Raw genomic sequence first — 12,478 nt, forward strand, 5'->3', positions numbered from 1 at the left:
AGAGTCTTCTTCTGGGGTTCCATTCCTAAAGCGTAAAGTGACTTAAGCTGGCTTCAGTAACAACTCTTTATGCTCAACGTACTTCTCTTTTTGGATTGTACCTTCTATATAAAACAATTTGAAGCAAGATTCCATGGTGTAATGGTCATCACATCTGTCTAACACACAGAAGGTTCTGGGTTCAATCCCCAGTGGAACCATTAAAGAGATTGCGAAGTTGTGCTCATGCACTTTTTCATTCCATATTTGAGTAAACTGGTAGGACTTTTTCAATCAGAGATGACAATTCCATAATTCAGCTTTCAGGATCTCTGCTAGTGATGCATAAGTTCTTCACTTTAGATGTAGACCACATTCAATTTTGAAAGATGTCAAATAGTTTCTGTCAAATTATTATGTAAAAATATTAGTCAGTTTTTCATTTATTGCAACAAACCTGATACTGGAAAAGTCACATTGATGGTTCCATAGTGTAGTGGTCATCATGTCTGCCTCACACGCGGAAGGTCCTGGGTTCAAACCCCAGTGGAACCACAGAAATCTTGATTGTTTGGCTACAGTTCAGTTATTAGAACATATTCAAGGGCAGTCTGTAGCTGATGGTGACATATTTTTCAAACATAGGGATTTCTTGAACTCGATAGAATCCTAAATGGTCTTCTCATTCATCAAGACAAAAGTCACTAATGGAATTACAAAAGAACCAAAGACATTTCCCAGGATGGAATCGATTTTTGACAGTGTTGTCACCCCATAAATATAAATGCAAAAGAATGTATATATAGCTTAATTTTAAATAATGTACATTGTACCAGTTCCTTGCATTGGTGTATTCTTACTGAAGTGATCAATTGATGTTTTGAGAGCAGCAAACAAAAAACAAGAGTCTTCTTCTGGGGTTCCATTCCTAAAGCGTAAAGTGACTTAAGCTGGCTTCAGTAACAACTCTTTATGCTCAACGTACTTCTCTTTTTGGATTGTACCTTCTACATAAAACAATTTGAAACAAGGTTCCATGGTGTAATGGTCATCACATCTGTCTAACACACAGAAGGTTCTGGGTTCAATCCCCAGTGGAAGCACTAAAGAGATTGCTAAGTTGTGCTCATGCACTTTTTCATTCCATATTTGAGTAAACTGGTAGGACTTTTTCAATCAGAGATTACAATTCCATAATTCAGCTTTCAGGATCTCTGCTAGTGATGCATAAGTTCTTCACTTTAGATGTAGACCACATTCAATTTTGAAAGATGTCAAATATTTTCTGTGAAATTATTATGTAAAAATATTAGTCATTTTTTCATTTATTGCAACAAACCTGATACTGGAAAAGTCACATTGATGGTTCCATAGTGTAGTGGTCATTACGTCTGCCTCACACGCTGAAGGTCCTGGGTTCAAACCCCAGTGGAACCTCAGTAATTTTGATTGTTTGGCTACAGTTCAGTTATTAGATCATTTTCAAGGGCAGTCTGTAAGTGTTCCCTGTTAAAGCTGATGGTGAGATATTCTTCAAACATAGGGATTTCTTGCACTCGATAGAATCCAATATGGTCTTCTCATTCATTAAGACGAAAGTCACTAATAAAATTACAAAAGATTCTAACAGATTTTCCTGGCTGGAATCATTTTTTGACAGTGTTGTCACCCCATAATTGTAAAAACAAAAGAATGCATCTATAGCTTAATTTTAAATAATGTACATTGTACCAGTTCCTTGCATTGGTGTATTCTTTCTAAAGTGATCAATTGATGTTTTGAGGGCAGGAAACAAAAAACAAGAGACTTCTTCTGGGCTTCCATTCCTAAAGCGTAAAGTGACTAAAGCTGGCTTCAGTAACAACTCTTTATGCTCAACGTACTTCTCTTTTTGGATTGTTCCTTCTATATAAAATGTTTTGAAGCAAGGTTGAAGCAAGGTTCCATGGTGTAATGGTCATCACATCTGTCTAACACACAGAAGTCTCTGGGTTCAATGCCCAGTGGAACCACTAAAGAGATTGCTAAGTTGTGCTCATGCATTTTTTCATTCCATATTTGAGTAAACTGGTAGGACTTTTTCAATCAGAGATGACAATTCCATAATTCAGCTTTCAGGATCTCTGCTAGTGATGCGTAAGTTCTTCACTTTAGATGTAGACCACATTGAATTTTGAAAGATGTCAAATATTTTCTGTCAAACTATTATGTAAAAATATTAGTCAGTTTTTCATTTATTGCAACAAACCTGATACTGGAAAAGCCACATTGATGGTTCCATAGTGTAGTGGTCATCATGTCTGCCTCACACGTGGAAGGTCCTGGGTTCAAACCCCAGTGGAATCACAGTATTCTTGTTTGTTTGGCTACAGTTCAGTTATTAGAACATATTCAAGGGCAGTCTGTAAGTGTTTCCTGTTAAAGCTGATGGTGACATATTCTTCAAACATAGGGATTTCTTGAACTCGATAGAATCCTAAATGGTCTTCTCATTCATCAAGACAAAAGTCACTAATGGAATTACAAAAGAACCAAAGACATTTCCCAGGATGGAATCGATTTTTGACAGTGTTGTCACCCCATAAATATAAATGCAAAAGAATGTATATATAGCTTAATTTTAAATAATGTACATTGTACCAGTTCCTTGCATTGGTGTATTCTTACTAAAGTGATCAATTGATGTTTTGAGAGCAGCAAACAAAAAACAAGAGTCTTCTTCTGGGGTTCCATTCCTAAAGCGTAAAGTGACTTAAGCTGGCTTCAGTAACAACTCTTTATGCTCAACGTACGTCTCTTTTTGGATTGTACCTTCTATATAAAACAATTTGAAGCAAGGTTCCATGGTGTAATGGTCATCACATCTGTCTAACACACAGAAGGTTCTGGGTTCAATCCCCAGTGGAACCACTAAAGAGATTGCTAAGTTGTGCTCATGCACTTTTTCATTCCATATTTGAGTAAACTGGTAGGACTTTTTCAATCAGAGATGACAATTCAATAATTCAGCTTTCAGGATCTCTGCTAGTGATGCATAAGTTCTTCACTTTAGATGTAAACCACATTCAATTTGGAAAGATGTCAAATATTTTCTGTCAAATTATTATGTAAAAATATTAGTCAGTTTTTCATTTATTGCAACAAACCTGATACTGGAAAAGACACATTGATGGTTCCATAGTGTAGTGGTCATCACGTCTGCCTCACACACAGAAGGTCCTGGGTTCAAACCCCAGTGGAACCACAGTATTCTTGATTGTTTGGCTACAGTTCAGTTATTAGAACATTTTCAAGGGCAGTCTGTAAGTGTTCCCTGTTAAAGTTGATGGTGACATATTCTTCAATTATAGGGATTTCTTGAACTCGATAGAATCCTAAATGGTCTTCTCATTCATCAAGACGAAAGTCACTAATGGAATTACAAAAGAACCAAAGACATTTCCCAGGATGGAATCGATATTTGACAGTGTTGTCACCCCATAAATATAAATGCAAAAGAATGTATATATAGCTTAATTTTAAATAATGTACATTGTACCAGTTCCTTGCATTGGTGTATTCTTACTAAAGTGATCAATTGATGTTTTGAGGGCAGGAAACAAAAAACAAGAGACTTCTTCCGTGGTTCCATTCCTAAAGCGTAAAGTGACTTAAGCTGGCTTCAGTAACAACTTTTTATGCTCAACGTACTTCTCTTTTTGGATTGTTCCTTCTATATAAAATGTTTTGAAGCAAGGTTCTATGGTGTAATGGTCATCACATCTGTCTAACACACAGAAGGCTCTGTGTTCAATCCCCAGTGGAACCACTAAAGAGATTGATAAGTTGTTCTCATGCACTTTTTCATTCCATATTTGAGTAAACTGGAAGGACTTTTTCAATCAGAGATGACAATTCCATAATTCTGCTTTCAGGATCTCTGCTAGTGATGCGTAAGTTCTTCACTTTAGATGTAGGCCACATTGAATTTTGAAAGATGTCAAATATTTTCTGTCAAACTATTATGTAAAAATATTAGTCAGTTTTTCATTTATTGCAACAAACCTGATACTGGAAAAGCCACATTGATGGTTCCATAGTGTAGTGGTCATCACGTCTGCCTCACACGCGTAAGGTACTGGGTTCAAGCCCCAGTGGAACCACAGAAATCTTGATTGTTTGGCTACAGTTCAGTTATTAGAACATATTCAAGGGAAGTCTGTAAGTGTTTCCTGTTAAAGCTGATGGTGACATATTCTTCAAACATAGGGATTTCTTGCACTCGATAGAATCCAATATAGTCTTCTCATTCATTAAGACGAAAGTCACTAATAAAATTACAAAAGATTCTAACAGATTTTCCTGGCTGGAATCATTTTTTGACAGTGTTGTCACCCCATAATTGTAAAAACAAAAGAATGCATCTATAGCTTAATTTTAAATAATGTACATTGTACCAGTTCCTTGCATTGGTGTATTCTTTCTAAAGTGATCAATTGATGTTTTGTGGGCAGGAAACAAAAAACAAGAGACTTCTTCTGGGCTTCCATTCCTAAAGCGTAAAGTGACTTAAGCTTGCTTCAGTAACAACTCTTTATGCTCAACGTACTTCTCTTTTTGGATTGTTCCTTCTATATAAAATGTTTTGAAGCAAGGTTGAAGCAAGGTTCCATGGTGTAATGGTCATCACATCTGTCTAACACACAGAAGGCTCTGGGTTCAATCCCCAGTGGAACCACTAAAGAGATTGCTAAGTTGTGCTCATGCACTTTTTCATTCCATATTTGAGTAAACTGGTAGGACTTTTTCAATCAGAAATGACAATTCCATAATTCAGCTTTCAGGATCTCTGCTAGTGATGCGTAAGTTCTTCACTTTAGATGTAGACCACATTGAATTTTGAAAGATGTCAAATATTTTCTGTCAAACTATTATGTAAAAATATTAGTCAGTTTTTCATTTATTGCAACAAACCTGATACTGGAAAACCCACATTGATGGTTCCATAGTGTAGTGGTCATCATGTCTGCCTCACACGTGGAAGGTCCTGGGTTCAAACCCCAGTGGAACCACAGTATTCTTGTTTGTTTGGCTACAGTTCAGTTATTAGAACATATTCAAGGGCAGTCTGTAAGTGTTTCCTGTTAAAGCTGATGGTGACATATTCTTCAAACATAGGGATTTCTTGAACTCGATAGAATCCTAAATGGTCTTCTCATTCATCAAGACAAAAGTCACTAATGGAATTACAAAAGAACCAAAGACATTTCCCAGGATGGAATCGATTTTTGACAGTGTTGTCACCCCATAAATATAAATGCAAAAGAATGTATATATAGCTTAATTTTAAATAATGTACATTGTACCAGTTCCTTGCATTGGTGTATTCTTACTAAAGTGATCAATTGATGTTTTGAGAGCAGCAAACAAAAAACAAGAGTCTTCTTCTGGGGTTCCATTCCTAAAGCGTAAAGTGACTTAAGCTGGCTTCAGTAACAACTCTTTATGCTCAACGTACGTCTCTTTTTGGATTGTACCTTCTATATAAAACAATTTGAAGCAAGGTTCCATGGTGTAATGGTCATCACATCTGTCTAACACACAGAAGGTTCTGGGTTCAATCCCCAGTGGAACCACTAAAGAGATTGCTAAGTTGTGCTCATGCACTTTTTCATTCCATATTTGAGTAAACTGGTAGGACTTTTTCAATCAGAGTTGACAATTCAATAATTCAGCTTTCAGGATCTCTGCTAGTGATGCATAAGTTCTTCACTTTAGATGTAAACCACATTCAATTTGGAAAGATGTCAAATATTTTCTGTCAAATTATTATGTAAAAATATTAGTCAGTTTTTCATTTATTGCAACAAACCTGATACTGGAAAAGACACATTGATGGTTCCATAGTGTAGTGGTCATCACGTCTGCCTCACACACAGAAGGTCCTGGGTTCAAACCCCAGTGGAACCACAGTAATCTTGATTGTTTGGCTACAGTTCAGTTATTAGAACATTTTCAAGGGCAGTCTGTAAGTGTTCCCTGTTAAAGTTGATGGTGACATATTCTTCAATTATAGGGATTTCTTGAACTCGATAGAATCCTAAATGGTCTTCTCATTCATCAAGACGAAAGTCACTAATGGAATTACAAAAGAACCAAAGACATTTCCCAGGATGGAATCGATATTTGACAGTGTTGTCACCCCATAAATATAAATGCAAAAGAATGTATATATAGCTTAATTTTAAATAATGTACATTGTACCAGTTCCTTGCATTGGTGTATTCTTACTAAAGTGATCAATTGATGTTTTGAGGGCAGGAAACAAAAAACAAGAGACTTCTTCCGTGGTTCCATTCCTAAAGCGTAAAGTGACTTAAGCTGGCTTCAGTAACAACTTTTTATGCTCAACGTACTTCTCTTTTTGGATTGTTCCTTCTATATAAAATGTTTTGAAGCAAGGTTCTATGGTGTAATGGTCATCACATCTGTCTAACACACAGAAGGCTCTGTGTTCAATCCCCAGTGGAACCACTAAAGAGATTGATAAGTTGTTCTCATGCACTTTTTCATTCCATATTTGAGTAAACTGGAAGGACTTTTTCAATCAGAGATGACAATTCCATAATTCTGCTTTCAGGATCTCTGCTAGTGATGCGTAAGTTCTTCACTTTAGATGTAGGCCACATTGAATTTTGAAAGATGTCAAATATTTTCTGTCAAACTATTATGTAAAAATATTAGTCAGTTTTTCATTTATTGCAACAAACCTGATACTGGAAAAGCCACATTGATGGTTCCATAGTGTAGTGGTCATCACGTCTGCCTCACACGCGTAAGGTACTGGGTTCAAGCCCCAGTGGAACCACAGAAATCTTGATTGTTTGGCTACAGTTCAGTTATTAGAACATATTCAAGGGAAGTCTGTAAGTGTTTCCTGTTAAAGCTGATGGTGACATATTCTTCAAACATAGGGATTTCTTGCACTCGATAGAATCCAATATAGTCTTCTCATTCATTAAGACGAAAGTCACTAATAAAATTACAAAAGATTCTAACAGATTTTCCTGGCTGGAATCATTTTTTGACAGTGTTGTCACCCCATAATTGTAAAAACAAAAGAATGCATCTATAGCTTAATTTTAAATAATGTACATTGTACCAGTTCCTTGCATTGGTGTATTCTTTCTAAAGTGATCAATTGATGTTTTGAGGGCAGGAAACAAAAAACAAGAGACTTCTTCTGGGCTTCCATTCCTAAAGCGTAAAGTGACTTAAGCTGGCTTCAGTAACAACTCTTTATGCTCAACGTACTTCTCTTTTTGGATTGTTCCTTCTATATAAAATGTTTTGAAGCAAGGTTGAAGCACTCCATGGTGTAATGGTCATCACATCTGTCTAACACACAGAAGGCTCTGGGTTCAATCCCCAGTGGAACCACTAAAGAGATTGCTAAGTTGTGCTCATGCACTTTTTCATTCCATATTTGAGTAAACTGGTAGGACTTTTTCAATCAGAAATGACAATTCCATAATTCAGCTTTCAGGATCTCTGCTAGTGATGCGTAAGTTCTTCACTTTAGATGTAGACCACATTGAATTTTGAAAGATGTCAAATATTTTCTGTCAAACTATTATGTAAAAATATTAGTCAGTTTTTCATTTATTGCAACAAACCTGATACTGGAAAACCCACATTGATGGTTCCATAGTGTAGTGGTCATCATGTCTGCCTCACACGTGGAAGGTCCTGGGTTCAAACCCCAGTGGAACCACAGTATTCTTGTTTGTTTGGCTACAGTTCAGTTATTAGAACATATTCAAGGGCAGTCTGTAAGTGTTTCCTGTTAAAGCTGATGGTGACATATTCTTCAAACATAGGGATTTCTTGAACTCGATAGAATCCTAAATGGTCTTCTCATTCATCAAGACAAAAGTCACTAATGGAATTACAAAAGAACCAAAGACATTTCCCAGGATGGAATCGATTTTTGACAGTGTTGTCACCCCATAAATATAAATGCAAAAGAATGTATATATAGCTTAATTTTAAATAATGTACATTGTACCAGTTCCTTGCATTGGTGTATTCTTACTAAAGTGATCAATTGATGTTTTGAGAGCAGCAAACAAAAAACAAGAGTCTTCTTCTGGGGTTCCATTCATAAAGCGTAAAGTGACTTAAGCTGGCTTCAGTAACAACTCTTTATGCTCAACGTACGTCTCTTTTTGGATTGTACCTTCTATATAAAAGAATTTGAAGCAAGGTTCCATGGTGTAATGGTCATCACATCTGTCTAACACACAGAAGGTTCTGGGTTCAATCCCCAGTGGAACCACTAAAGAGATTGCTAAGTTGTGCTCATGCACTTTTTCATTCCATATTTGAGTAAACTGGTAGGACTTTTTCAATCAGAGATTACAATTCCATAATTCAGCTTTCAGGATCTCTGCTAGTGATGCATAAGTTCTTCACTTTAGATGTAGACCACATTCAATTTTGAAAGATGTCAAATATTTTCTGTCAAATTATTATGTAAAAATATTAGTCAGTTTTTCATTTATTGCAACAAACCTGATACTGGAAAAGTCACATTGATAGTTCCATAGTGTAGTGGTCATTACGTCTGCCTCACACGCAGAAGGTCCTGGGTTCAAACCCCAGTGGAACCACAGTAATTTTGATTGTTTGGCTACAGTTCAGTTATTAGAACATTTTCAAGGGCAGTCTGTAAGTGTTCCCTGTTAAAGCTGATGGTGAGATATTCTTCAAACATAGGGATTTCTTGCACTCGATAGAATCCAATATGGTCTTCTCATTCATTAAGACGAAAGTCACTAATAAAATTACAAAAGATTCTAACAGATTTTCCTGGCTGGAATCATTTTTTGACAGTGTTGTCACCCCATAATTGTAAAAACAAAAGAATGCATCTATAGCTTAATTTTAAATAATGTACATTGTACCAGTTCCTTGCATTGGTGTATTCTTTCTAAAGTGATCAATTGATGTTTTGAGGGCAGGAAACAAAAAACAAGAGACTTCTTCTGGGCTTCCATTCCTAAAGCGTAAAGTGACTTAAGCTGGCTTCAGTAACAACTCTTTATGCTCAACGTACTTCTCTTTTTGGATTGTTCCTTCTATATAAAATGTTTTGAAGCAAGGTTGAAGCAAGGTTCCATGGTGTAATGGTCATCACATCTGTCTAACACAGAAGGCTCTGGGTTCAATCCCCAGTGGAACCACTAAAGAGATTGCTAAGTTGTGCTCATGCACTTTTTCATTCCATATTTGAGTAAACTGGTAGGACTTTTTCAATCAGAGATGACAATTCCATAATTCAGCTTTCAGGATCTCTGCTAGTGATGCGTAAGTTCTTCACTTTAGATGTAGACCACATTGAATTTTGAAAGATGTCAAATATTTTCTGTCAAACTATTATGTAAAAATATTAGTCAGTTTTTCATTTATTGCAACAAACCTGATACTGGAAAAGCCACATTGATGGTTCAATAGTGTAGTGGTCATCATGTCTGCCTCACACGTGGAAGGTCCTGGGTTCAAACCCCAGTGGAACCACAGTATTCTTGTTTGTTTGTCTACAGTTCAGTTATTAGAACATATTCAAGGGCAGTCTGTAAGTGTTTCCTGTTAAAGCTGATGGTGACATATTCTTCAAACATAGGGATTTCTTGAACTCGATAGAATCCTAAATGGTCTTCTTATTCATCAAGACAAAAGTCACTAATGGAATTACAAAAGAACCAAAGACATTTCCCAGGATGGAATCGATTTTTGACAGTGTTGTCACCCCATAAATATAAATGCAAAAGAATGTATATATAGCTTAATTTTAAATAATGTACATTGTACCAGTTCCTTGCATTGGTGTATTCTTACTAAAGTGATCAATTGATGTTTTGAGAGCAGCAAACAAAAAACAAGAGTCTTCTTCTGGGGTTCCATTCCTAAACCGTAAAGTGACTTAAGCTGGCTTCAGTAACAACTCTTTATGCTCAACGTACGTCTCTTTTTGGATTGTACCTTCTATATAAAAGAATTTGAAGCAAGGTTCCATGGTGTAATGGTCATCACATCTGTCTAACACACAGAAGGTTCTGGGTTCAATCCCCAGTTGAACCACTAAAGAGATTGCTAAGTTGTGCTCATGCACTTTTTCATTCCATATTTGAGTAAACTGGTAGGACTTTTTCAATCAGAGATGACAATTCCATAATTCAGCTTTCAGGATCTCTGCTAGTGATCGCTAAGTTCTTCACTTTAGATGTAGACCACATTCAATTTTGAAAGATGTCAAATATTTTCTGTCAAATTATTATATAAAAATATTAGTCAGTTTTTCATTTATTGCAACAAACCTGATACTGGAAAAGACACATTGATGGTTCCATAGTGTAGTGGTCATCACGTCTGCCTCACACTCAGAAGGTCCTGGGTTCAAACCCCAGTGGAACCACAGTAATCTTGATTGTTTGGCTACAGTTCAGTTATTAGAACATTTTCAAGGGCAGTCTGTAAGTGTTCCCTGTTAAAGATGATGGTGACATATTCTTCAATTATAGGGATTTCTTGAACTCGATAGAATCCTAAATGGTCTTCTCATTCATCAAGACGAAAGTCACTAATGGAATTACAAAAGAACCAAAGACATTTCCCAGGATGGAATCGATATTTGACAGTGTTGTCACCCCATAAATATAAATGCAAAAGAATGTATATATAGCTTAATTTTAAATAATGTACATTGTACCAGTTCCTTGCATTGGTGTATTCTTACTAAAGTGATCAATTGATGTTTTGAGGGCAGGAAACAAAAAACAAGAGACTTCTTCCGTGGTTCCATTCCTAAAGCGTAAAGTGACTTAAGCTGGCTTCAGTAACAACTTTTTATGCTCAACGTACTTCTCTTTTTGGATTGTTCCTTCTATATAAAATGTTTTGAAGCAAGGTTCTATGGTGTAATGGTCATCACATCTGTCTAACACACAGAAGGCTCTGGGTTCAATCCCCAGTGGAACCACTAAAGAGATTGATAAGTTGTTCTCATGCACTTTTTCATTCCATATTTGAGTAAACTGGAAGGACTTTTTCAATCAGAGATGACAATTCCATAATTCTGCTTTCAGGATCTCTGCTAGTGATGCGTAAGTTCTTCACTTTAGATGTAGGCCACAATGAATTTTGAAAGATGTCAAATATTTTCTGTCTAACTATTATGTAAAAATATTAGTCAGTTTTTCATTTATTGCAACAAACCTGATACTGGAAAAGCCACATTGATGGTTCCATAGTGTAGTGGTCATCACGTCTGCCTCACACGCGGAAGGTCCTGGGTTCAAGCCCCAGTGGAACCACAGAAATCTTGATTGTTTGGCTACAGTTCAGTTATTAGAACATATTCAAGGGAAGTCTGTAAGTGTTTCCTGTTAAAGCTGATGGTGACATATTCTTCAAACATAGGGATTTCTTGCACTCGATAGAATCCAATATAGTCTTCTCATTCATTAAGACGAAAGTCACTAATAAAATTACAAAAGATTCTAACAGATTTTCCTGGCTGGAATCATTTTTTGACAGTGTTGTCACCCCATAATTGTAAAAACAAAAGAATGCATCTATAGCTTAATTTTAAATAATGTACATTGTACCAGTTCCTTGCATTGGTGTATTCTTTCTAAAGTGATCAATTGATGTTTTGAGGGCAGGAAACAAAAAACAAGAGACTTCTTCTGGGCTTCCATTCCTAAAGCGTAAAGTGACTTAAGCTGGCTTCAGTAACAACTCTTTATGCTCAACGTACTTCTCTTTTTGGATTGTTCCTTCTATATAAAATGTTTTGAAGCAAGGTTGAAGCAAGGTTCCATGGTGTAATGGTCATCACATCTGTCTAACACACAGAAGGCTCTGGTTTCAATCCCCAGTGGAACCACTAAAGAGATTGCTAAGTTGTGCTCATGCACTTTTTCATTCCATATTTGAGTAAACTGGTAGGACTTTTTCAATCAGAAATGACAATTCCATAATTCAGCTTTCAGGATCTCTGCTAGTGATGCGTAAGTTCTTCACTTTAGATGTAGACCACATTGAATTTTGAAAGATGTCAAATATTTTCTGTCAAACTATTATGTAAAAATATTAGTCAGTTTTTCATTTATTGCAACAAACCTGATACTGGAAAACCCACATAGATGGTTCCATAGTGTAGTGGTCATCATGTCTGCCTCACACGTGGAAGGTCCTGGTTTCAAACCCCAGTGGAACCACAGTATTCTTGTTTGTTTGGCTACAGTTCAGTTATTAGAACATATTCAAGGGCAGTCTGTAAGTGTTTCCTGTTAAAGCTGATGGTGACATATTCTTCAAACATAGGGATTTCTTGAACTCGATAGAATCCTAAATGGTCTTCTCATTCATCAAGACAAAAGTCACTAATGGAATTACAAAAGAACCAAAGACATTTCCCAGGATGGAATCGATTTTTGACAGTGTTGTCACCCCA

The 12,478-nt window shown here is 36.3% G+C and overlaps 28 non-coding genes across 28 annotated transcripts; all 28 read left to right on the forward strand.

Moving 5' to 3' along the window:
* Nucleotides 1-127: 127 nt before the first annotated feature.
* Nucleotides 128-200, forward strand: trnav-aac (transfer RNA valine (anticodon AAC)). Its single transcript has one exon. It is a non-coding gene; the product is annotated as a tRNA-Val (tRNA).
* Nucleotides 201-461: 261 nt separating this feature from the next.
* Nucleotides 462-534, forward strand: trnav-cac (transfer RNA valine (anticodon CAC)). The gene has a single exon. It is a non-coding gene; the product is annotated as a tRNA-Val (tRNA).
* A 475-nt stretch (nucleotides 535-1,009) lies between these two features.
* trnav-aac (transfer RNA valine (anticodon AAC)) lies at nucleotides 1,010-1,082 on the forward strand. Its single transcript has one exon. It is a non-coding gene; the product is annotated as a tRNA-Val (tRNA).
* Nucleotides 1,083-1,343: 261 nt separating this feature from the next.
* Nucleotides 1,344-1,416, forward strand: trnav-cac (transfer RNA valine (anticodon CAC)). The gene has a single exon. It is a non-coding gene; the product is annotated as a tRNA-Val (tRNA).
* A 502-nt stretch (nucleotides 1,417-1,918) lies between these two features.
* Nucleotides 1,919-1,991, forward strand: trnav-aac (transfer RNA valine (anticodon AAC)). Its single transcript has one exon. It is a non-coding gene; the product is annotated as a tRNA-Val (tRNA).
* Nucleotides 1,992-2,252: 261 nt separating this feature from the next.
* Nucleotides 2,253-2,325, forward strand: trnav-cac (transfer RNA valine (anticodon CAC)). The gene has a single exon. It is a non-coding gene; the product is annotated as a tRNA-Val (tRNA).
* A 491-nt stretch (nucleotides 2,326-2,816) lies between these two features.
* trnav-aac (transfer RNA valine (anticodon AAC)) lies at nucleotides 2,817-2,889 on the forward strand. The gene has a single exon. It is a non-coding gene; the product is annotated as a tRNA-Val (tRNA).
* Nucleotides 2,890-3,150: 261 nt separating this feature from the next.
* trnav-cac (transfer RNA valine (anticodon CAC)) lies at nucleotides 3,151-3,223 on the forward strand. Its single transcript has one exon. It is a non-coding gene; the product is annotated as a tRNA-Val (tRNA).
* A 491-nt stretch (nucleotides 3,224-3,714) lies between these two features.
* Nucleotides 3,715-3,787, forward strand: trnav-aac (transfer RNA valine (anticodon AAC)). The gene has a single exon. It is a non-coding gene; the product is annotated as a tRNA-Val (tRNA).
* Nucleotides 3,788-4,048: 261 nt separating this feature from the next.
* Nucleotides 4,049-4,121, forward strand: trnav-cac (transfer RNA valine (anticodon CAC)). Its single transcript has one exon. It is a non-coding gene; the product is annotated as a tRNA-Val (tRNA).
* Nucleotides 4,122-4,623: 502 nt separating this feature from the next.
* trnav-aac (transfer RNA valine (anticodon AAC)) lies at nucleotides 4,624-4,696 on the forward strand. Its single transcript has one exon. It is a non-coding gene; the product is annotated as a tRNA-Val (tRNA).
* Nucleotides 4,697-4,957: 261 nt separating this feature from the next.
* On the forward strand, nucleotides 4,958-5,030 carry trnav-cac (transfer RNA valine (anticodon CAC)). Its single transcript has one exon. It is a non-coding gene; the product is annotated as a tRNA-Val (tRNA).
* Nucleotides 5,031-5,521: 491 nt separating this feature from the next.
* On the forward strand, nucleotides 5,522-5,594 carry trnav-aac (transfer RNA valine (anticodon AAC)). Its single transcript has one exon. It is a non-coding gene; the product is annotated as a tRNA-Val (tRNA).
* A 261-nt stretch (nucleotides 5,595-5,855) lies between these two features.
* On the forward strand, nucleotides 5,856-5,928 carry trnav-cac (transfer RNA valine (anticodon CAC)). The gene has a single exon. It is a non-coding gene; the product is annotated as a tRNA-Val (tRNA).
* Nucleotides 5,929-6,419: 491 nt separating this feature from the next.
* trnav-aac (transfer RNA valine (anticodon AAC)) lies at nucleotides 6,420-6,492 on the forward strand. Its single transcript has one exon. It is a non-coding gene; the product is annotated as a tRNA-Val (tRNA).
* A 261-nt stretch (nucleotides 6,493-6,753) lies between these two features.
* trnav-cac (transfer RNA valine (anticodon CAC)) lies at nucleotides 6,754-6,826 on the forward strand. The gene has a single exon. It is a non-coding gene; the product is annotated as a tRNA-Val (tRNA).
* Nucleotides 6,827-7,317: 491 nt separating this feature from the next.
* Nucleotides 7,318-7,398, forward strand: trnav-aac (transfer RNA valine (anticodon AAC)). Its single transcript has one exon. It is a non-coding gene; the product is annotated as a tRNA-Val (tRNA).
* A 261-nt stretch (nucleotides 7,399-7,659) lies between these two features.
* trnav-cac (transfer RNA valine (anticodon CAC)) lies at nucleotides 7,660-7,732 on the forward strand. The gene has a single exon. It is a non-coding gene; the product is annotated as a tRNA-Val (tRNA).
* A 491-nt stretch (nucleotides 7,733-8,223) lies between these two features.
* trnav-aac (transfer RNA valine (anticodon AAC)) lies at nucleotides 8,224-8,296 on the forward strand. The gene has a single exon. It is a non-coding gene; the product is annotated as a tRNA-Val (tRNA).
* A 261-nt stretch (nucleotides 8,297-8,557) lies between these two features.
* On the forward strand, nucleotides 8,558-8,630 carry trnav-cac (transfer RNA valine (anticodon CAC)). The gene has a single exon. It is a non-coding gene; the product is annotated as a tRNA-Val (tRNA).
* A 502-nt stretch (nucleotides 8,631-9,132) lies between these two features.
* On the forward strand, nucleotides 9,133-9,203 carry trnal-uaa (transfer RNA leucine (anticodon UAA)). The gene has a single exon. It is a non-coding gene; the product is annotated as a tRNA-Leu (tRNA).
* Nucleotides 9,204-9,464: 261 nt separating this feature from the next.
* Nucleotides 9,465-9,537, forward strand: trnav-cac (transfer RNA valine (anticodon CAC)). The gene has a single exon. It is a non-coding gene; the product is annotated as a tRNA-Val (tRNA).
* A 491-nt stretch (nucleotides 9,538-10,028) lies between these two features.
* Nucleotides 10,029-10,101, forward strand: trnav-aac (transfer RNA valine (anticodon AAC)). The gene has a single exon. It is a non-coding gene; the product is annotated as a tRNA-Val (tRNA).
* A 261-nt stretch (nucleotides 10,102-10,362) lies between these two features.
* Nucleotides 10,363-10,435, forward strand: trnav-cac (transfer RNA valine (anticodon CAC)). Its single transcript has one exon. It is a non-coding gene; the product is annotated as a tRNA-Val (tRNA).
* A 491-nt stretch (nucleotides 10,436-10,926) lies between these two features.
* trnav-aac (transfer RNA valine (anticodon AAC)) lies at nucleotides 10,927-10,999 on the forward strand. The gene has a single exon. It is a non-coding gene; the product is annotated as a tRNA-Val (tRNA).
* Nucleotides 11,000-11,260: 261 nt separating this feature from the next.
* trnav-cac (transfer RNA valine (anticodon CAC)) lies at nucleotides 11,261-11,333 on the forward strand. The gene has a single exon. It is a non-coding gene; the product is annotated as a tRNA-Val (tRNA).
* A 502-nt stretch (nucleotides 11,334-11,835) lies between these two features.
* Nucleotides 11,836-11,908, forward strand: trnav-aac (transfer RNA valine (anticodon AAC)). Its single transcript has one exon. It is a non-coding gene; the product is annotated as a tRNA-Val (tRNA).
* Nucleotides 11,909-12,169: 261 nt separating this feature from the next.
* Nucleotides 12,170-12,242, forward strand: trnav-cac (transfer RNA valine (anticodon CAC)). Its single transcript has one exon. It is a non-coding gene; the product is annotated as a tRNA-Val (tRNA).
* The last annotated feature ends 236 nt before the right edge of the window (nucleotides 12,243-12,478 follow it).

This window comes from Nothobranchius furzeri, chromosome 14 (genome assembly GCF_043380555.1).
Source record: "Nothobranchius furzeri strain GRZ-AD chromosome 14, NfurGRZ-RIMD1, whole genome shotgun sequence".
NCBI lineage: Eukaryota > Metazoa > Chordata > Actinopteri > Cyprinodontiformes > Nothobranchiidae > Nothobranchius > Nothobranchius furzeri.